Source organism: Hydra viridissima, unplaced genomic scaffold (genome assembly GCF_058129835.1).
Source record: "Hydra viridissima isolate aposymbiotic clone 2 unplaced genomic scaffold, HvirCarnegie_v1 scaffold_6, whole genome shotgun sequence".
Classification (NCBI taxonomy): domain Eukaryota; kingdom Metazoa; phylum Cnidaria; class Hydrozoa; order Anthoathecata; family Hydridae; genus Hydra; species Hydra viridissima.
In genome coordinates, this window is record NW_028324305.1 from 10,061,146 (window position 1) to 10,068,661 (window position 7,516).

A 7,516-nucleotide genomic window follows, 5' to 3' on the forward strand; every position below is an offset into this window, starting at 1 on the left:
GAATGCTGGAAAATGATCCCGGGCCAGTGCTGGTTAGCGATGCTGGGCCATTGACCGTTTTGACATTCGGCCGTAATCAATTGCCGGCATCGCGCCGCTGTCGCAAGCGGAACTGGGCCAGCATTGGGGCTCTAACGGGAGGCTGTCTGGGTAGTAAAGTAATGAAAACCAACAATTTCAATTATTACCTAGAAGTACAAGGTAGTAATTGAAATTGTTGAATTTGTTGGTACTTTTCAGTAATAATTCAAGTTGCTTAAAAAAAATACTAGAATAGCATACACTGAAGGCCAGTATGGCTGATTATAAAAAAATCGACTGTATATGTAAACGACAATTGTATTCTAAGAATAAAATCAAAATTTATTACTTAGCTTTTTATAAGAAATAGGTTAAAAAAAGCTCGAGATATTTAAAATAATTCTAACTGTATGACTTAGAAGTCATATAGTTAGCATTGTTTTAAATATTTTAAGCCTTTATTAACTTTCTTTTTACATAGAATTGAAAGTAAAATTTGTTCACTTTTAATTCAAAGTTAAAAAATGAATTGTGCATTAATGATTTAATTTTAAAGTTCGGTTATTCGGAAACAATAATTACTTAATCGTAATTTTTTCTCCTTTTTTTTTGAAAAAAAATAACATCAACTAAATACCCAGACAGCCTCCCGTTAGAGGCCCAATGCTGGCCCAGTTCCGCTTGCCACAGCGGCGCGATGCCGGCAACTGATCACGGCCCAATGTCAAAACGGCCAATGGCCCAGCATCGCTAGCCAGCACTGGCCCGGGATCATTTTCCAGCATTCGTCCGTGATCGTATGCCAGCACTGACCCGTTACTTTTAACCAATATACATTCACTAACGCACTATTATTAGCCATTTCTAATGTGATATCGCACAAAAAGCAAATACAAAAGTAAATATTTTTTGATATTTATTCCAGTTCAAATTGACAAAAATAATTTTAAATAGTACAGATATTATTGATAGTTTGAAATAGTGCTATTTATCAAACGGGTTTTTTCGTTCTTCTCAAGCCTTTCGTCCACCATTTCGATCTCCTGAAAGCTGAAAATACTCTTCAGCCAACGCTCAAACTCTTCGCTTGATGCTCCCGAAATTAAATGATTTAGTTTTACAGCACCTAAATGCAAACTTTAACTTGACAAAATTATAAATATAACAATGGAACACATACAAATAAATATATGTTAAATAAAAATAAAGATTTCTTTTTACCCAATAAAATCTTTTTCTTCTTCAAGTTTTCCACTGAAATAACCAGCTCTTTTTTAACAGCTGTAAAAATCAGGATCTCTTAGAAATTTCATTCTTAAAATTCTAGCAAAATAAAAATAAACATTTACAAATATTACTTAAAATAACTGAAAGTATAAATTCTAAGCATATTACTACTAACCAGTGCAATGAAGTGTTCCTTCACTCACTTTGGCAAGAATCCGTCTGACAGATGAACATCGATTGAATGTCAATGAAGACCCTGAAAACTAAAATTAAGAAGAAAAAATTAATGAAACTGCTTATTTTAACAATAGGTTAATGTGCATTTTATTGCATATACATACATATATATATATATACATATAGTTATAGTGCATTCCAAAAATGAGGAGAGTGACCATTGACGAAATAATTTAATGAATATAATACAAGTATCAATAAATTACAACCTTAAAAGTTATAAATTACAACCTTTAACTTAAATTCATGACTACATTGTAGTGTACATATATATACTAAAAATACCAAAGTATCTCAAAAATCTAATGCAAATAAAATATGAAATCAAAAACAATTCCTTAAACATTTATGGGAATCATTTCTATGCCAATTACATTTACCAAATGTAATTTCTCCATTCAGCAGCTATTGAATGCATAAATATAGACAATGTTGTTATAAAACTGTTATTATAAGAAAGAAAATTACTTAAGACACAAGTAAAATTAACCAAAATAAGTTAAATATTTCAATTACTACCTCATATAAAACTATGTATGAAATAAGCATATTGATTTTGTCAGTAATAATATAAAAAAATAGACTTAGTACAGATTTCAACAAATTAAATTATAACAAGTGAAGTATGGGTGAAACAACAAAACTATCATCAACTTGTTGAATACACACTTGAGAATTCTGTCATCTAAAATTGCAATGTGTTTAACTTTATCTAAGTGTGATACTAAATGCGATTCTTAACAGACTTGAATCACACAGGTTTTTTAAAATTAAAACCTTGCAAAAGACACAAAACTGGCCAAAATGATATTTTGCTACTTTTAAACACCACCACCAAAACCAATCACCACCTGTTTGATATGCAACTATAAAATTGTGTAGAGTTTTTTAAATAGGCAAATCAGGATGAAACAGACAGAGAATACACATTAAAGATGACAAAGCAGTCAGATTAACACTAAACTGAACAGCCCAATCAGCTAATAGGGTAGTCAAATCTGATGAGAATATTTCATCATCATTATTATAACTAAAATTTAAATATGACCAAGTTCAGTTTCAACATTAACATTGTTATCTGAAAATGTATTAACAACAGTTTCAAAAACTGAATCATTATTATCTACAACTTTTTCACTTATAGCAGGAAAATTGTCTTTTGTAGATATGTATGAGGGGGTAACAGTTATCTCACCAAATCAGTTTTGTAGATTAAATATTTCACAACTGATATCTTCATTAAATATTTGTTGCAAGCTTTTTAAAATAACTCTAACTATATATGTAACAGGAACAATACATTATCTGAAGTTCAGATAGAAAAATATTTAAAGATTTATTTTGGATGGCTCACTCTAATATTGAATTGCTAAAATGAGAAAAGCGACAATTGACAAAGTCATTTTATGATTATAATGTAAATAACAATAGATTACAACCAAGGTCACTTAAAATGAGTTTAAAACTAACTTAAACTAAATAAGATTATTTTAATGACAAATAATAATAAAGGAGCATATAATAATAAAAACAAAGATAAATTAATAACAGCAAAAACAACAACAAAAATAAACATAATAACAATATATATATATTGTTACTATCTTTTCTTTGTTGTTGTTATGCCATTATTTTGTTATCATCTTTATATATATATATACATATATATATATATTAGACATGTCCAAAAAACAACTTTTTTAAAAAATGTCTGAGCACAGCTGCTAAATGTGTTCTATGTAATAAATTAATACTAAATTTTAAAAATTTTTGAATAAAAAAAATTTTTAGGGGTCGCTCAAGACCCTTAAACATCAGACGAGTCCCTAATATTTTGAAAAAAAAAGTTTTTTAAAACCATATCATGTTGGGTCTCAAAAGAAGTGAAATTTTATAAAAATTTCAAAAATAATAAAAAAAGTTTATAAAAAACACAAATTAAAAAGTTTATTAAAAAAAACTTTAAAAATATGCACTTTTTTATTTTTTGTTAAAAAACGATAGTTTTTAATTCATAAAATTTGAACTGGTAATTTTTATATAAAATAGTTAATATTTTTGAAATTTTTATAAAATTTCACTTCTTTTGAGACCCAACATGATATGGTTTTAAAAAACTTTTTTTTTCAAAATATTAGGGACTTGTCTGATGTTTAAGGGTCTTGAGCAACCCCTAAAAAATTTTTTTATTCAAAAATTTTTTAAATTTAGTATTAATTTATTACAAAGAACACATTTAGCGGCTGTGCTCAGACATTTTTAAAAAAAGTTGTTTTTTGGACATGTCTAATATATATATATATATATATATATATATATATATATATATATATATATATATATATATATATATATATATATATATATATATATATTTAATATATGAACTTCAATAAATATGAATTCTCTCAATACTAATTTTTTATTTTATCTAAGAAATTTTCGCTAGATTATTGATACTAGCATCTTCAGCTTTAATTACAAATTATTTATTAAATTAAATTACAAACAAACATTAATGTCACAAAGTGACATTACCATTAATATCTAGTATAATTTTTTCTTTTATCTACTAAATTTTCGCTAGTATCAATAATCTAGCGAAAATTTATTAGATAAAATAAAAAATTAGTATTGAGAGAATACGTATTTATTGAAGTTCATATATTAAATTTATTCAACTCTCATACAAGATGTCGTCATTTAATATATATATATATATATATATATATATATATATATATATATATATATATATATATATATATATATATATATATATTCACACACACAAACATATATATAAATAATATAAAAAAGGTGTTAATTAAAAAACTTCATTATCTTACAGTTATTGTGATTAAAACTTTATCTTCTAACCTTTAAATAGCCTTTTCTTTAACCATTTCTGTTTTATTGTTAAATCAATATCTTGCATGAATATTATTCAAACTGTTTAATATAAAAACATAGCTAACCTTTATACAAAATAACTGTAATGATGTGTGCTAACATAAGTGAAATTTACAGTATTTAATCCATACGACATCTAAACTTTTTACAGTAGTATTTACTACTGCAAGAGTTAGGATGTAGCAATTGAAATTCTAATTACAACATAACTATGCGTTTTAAAAAAAAAGCAGCATTTTTTTTAATAGCAAACGTACATTTGCTATTATTATTATAATACGTTTTGTAATAATAACATAATAAAAAAACAACAGCAAAAGCAAGAAATTTGCGAAATATATCTTGTAAGCATTTGGCTTCGCTTCTATAAAATCATAATGGATGACGCAGAAAATATTCAAAATAATGGCGGTTATGGCAAAACGACATTCGGCCAAATTACTGTAGCCCCCACAATCGGGCCAATATCAAATGCCATCGCAATGGCGTTCGACTACTTGCCAGAAGCATGCCAGACTCAGGCCAGCACTGGCCCGTTACTAATCTTGTCGTCACGGCGTGCGATGATTCGCCGGAATTCTGGCCCAGTGTCGTAGGCTGTCTGGGAATACTGCCAAAAGGGGCCCTATTGGAATTGCTTAGTCCGAGCGTCTGAGTACTTTTAACCGTGCCTTTGAAATATTCTCAAAATGTTAACTTTACCAGCTGTGAGAAACCCTAAACACGGATTATCAGTAAATAAATCATTAACAATTTAACTTATCTGAAATGCATTATCATATGACCAGATCGATAAAAAAAACTAGTTTCACAACCTAGCCAGCACGGGAACGTACAAAGACGTATAATTAACGTTTTGGACGTGTTCTAAACGTATGCAAGTAAAGACGCTCAACGATGTCCTCTTTGGGCGATTAAGTTCCATATGCGTATAAAATTGATCCTGATATCCCAGCTGAAATTTGGTCCGGAAAAGACGACTTTGAACGTTCAAAAGACGTTCAGAATTTTTTTTAAACGTTCAAAAGATGTTTGTTATGCTATGAGCGTAACTTAGTGATCTAATTGTGGCTATGAAAAAAGCCTCTTTCGTAATGATTGTGACTGCCTTATCCGAACAAAACGCATCTTTTATATTTACCATACAGCATTGACATCATAGATAGAAGATATAGAATCTTCAAACAGGTATAATCTTGTCTTCTGAAGGCATCAATATCCACAGAAGCAAAAGTCTAACTTTCAGCATGCTCTGATAAAACCTTGCAATAATAAACAAAATAAAATATATCTGGTATGCCCTAGGGTAAAGATAAATCAAAATAACTTAATTCCTGATACATAACACATTTTACCATTAAAACATTAAGGTGGCTCTATGGTTAAAAAACACTAAAAATTCAAAAAAAAAAAAAAATCTGTTATCTTCTTTGAAATTTATTCTAGATTCAGAAAATATATATCTTTATATAAATTCAAACTCAATATTATGAGTAATATCCTTTTTTTTAAGGTGCAGTTTTTTCAGCTTCTATAGCAACGCCCTTAGCAACGGCGAATTCCTGTCTTTTTATTCAACTATATTAAATTTACAGTACATTATACCAGTTAAAACCGTTAAACAATTTTGTTATATATTAATATATATAGATTTTCAACGTCTAAGTGGCCAGTATAAAAACTCAAATACAATCGGTTTCACCGAAAGTATTTTATAAATACGAATTTATAAATATAGTATTCGCCTAAATCAAATAAGCATGATTGTTTTTACTAAAACTCCGCATGAAATAAGTTTGCGTAGCTTAGTGGAATGTGAAAAACGCATTCGAATATCGGCCTCAGGTTCGATGCGAGGGTCGAACCACTAATTGAAAATTTTATCTTTTTTCCGGAAAATTGAGTTTTCGTCCTCTAGATCGGTTAATCCAGCGTTTACAATAAGAATAAAAGCTTAGATGTTTTATGTACCATTAGTTAAAACAGACATTGATATTCAGATAGAGCTAAGAAATAAAGGCTAGAAAATAATCCGAGTAGCTACTTGATCAAATCAAAAATGTTTAATTTCTATATAAAATAACGAATAAGTAAAATTTAAAACGAATACTGACACTACGTTAGAACTAAAAGAATCAGGCTAAAATCAAACGCAGATAAGTAAATGTTGAAACGAATATTGTCACTAGGCTAGAATTAAGAAAATCAGGCTAGAAACACATTAAGAAAAGTCAATATTAAAACGATTATTGACACTTGGCTAGAACTAAGAGAATCGGGCTAGAGATACACTGAGAACGGTCAATATTAAAACGGATATTGACACTAGGCTAGAACTAAGAGATTCAGGCTAGAAATACACTAGGAACGGTCAATATTAAAACGGATATTGACACTAGGCTAGAACTAAGAGATTCAGGCTAGAAATACACTGGGAACGGTCAATATTAAAACGGATATTGACACTAGGCTAGAACTAAAAGAATCGGGCTAGAAATATACTGAGAATGCTCAATATTAAAACGAGTATCGACACTAGGCTAGAACTAAGAGATTCAGGCTAGAAATACACTGGGAACGGTCAATATTAGAACGGATATTGACACTAGGCTAGAACTTAGAGATTCAGGCTAGAACTAAAAGATTCAGGCTAGAAATATATTGAGAATACCCAATATTAAAACGAGTATTGACACTAGGCTAGAACTAAGAGATTCAGGCTAGAAATACACTGAGAATGCACAATTTTAACATTAGCTAGCAAAAAGAAAAAACAATCAAATTTTAACGCACAATTTTAACATTAGCTGGCAAAAAGAAAAAATAATCAAACTACAGCAAATTATATTTCCAAAACACAACCAAGTTAGCAATATTTTTTGTAGTTTATATAAGATGCTAGTTTCCAAACCGATGGCTGTAGTTGTTTTTTCTTATTTGCTATTGCTTGTTCTATTGACTAATTCTTCTTTAGACGATATAAGGCAGTTTTTTGTATTTATTTTGCCATTGATGTAGAAGTGGCATTATCCGCAATACAGAGTCTAAATAATAAAACGGATATTGTCAATATTAAAACGGATATTGACACTAGGCTAGGAATTAGAGAATCGGGCTA

At 28.9% G+C, this 7,516-nt stretch overlaps 1 long non-coding RNA gene across 4 annotated transcripts; it reads right to left on the minus strand.

The window, feature by feature from the left end:
* Positions 1 to 924: 924 nt before the first annotated feature.
* On the minus strand, positions 925 to 4,508 carry LOC149886973 (uncharacterized). Of its 4 annotated transcripts, none has more exons than XR_016453602.1 (4): positions 4,366 to 4,508; positions 1,424 to 1,511; positions 1,243 to 1,302; positions 925 to 1,147 (listed from the first exon to the last, which is right to left on the minus strand). It is a non-coding gene; the product is annotated as an uncharacterized LOC149886973 (long non-coding RNA). The 4 variants fall into 4 exon arrangements; XR_016453600.1 differs by having other exon boundaries at positions 1,243 to 1,344; XR_016453601.1 differs by having other exon boundaries at positions 925 to 1,158; positions 1,243 to 1,344.
* Positions 4,509 to 7,516: the final 3,008 nt, after the last annotated feature.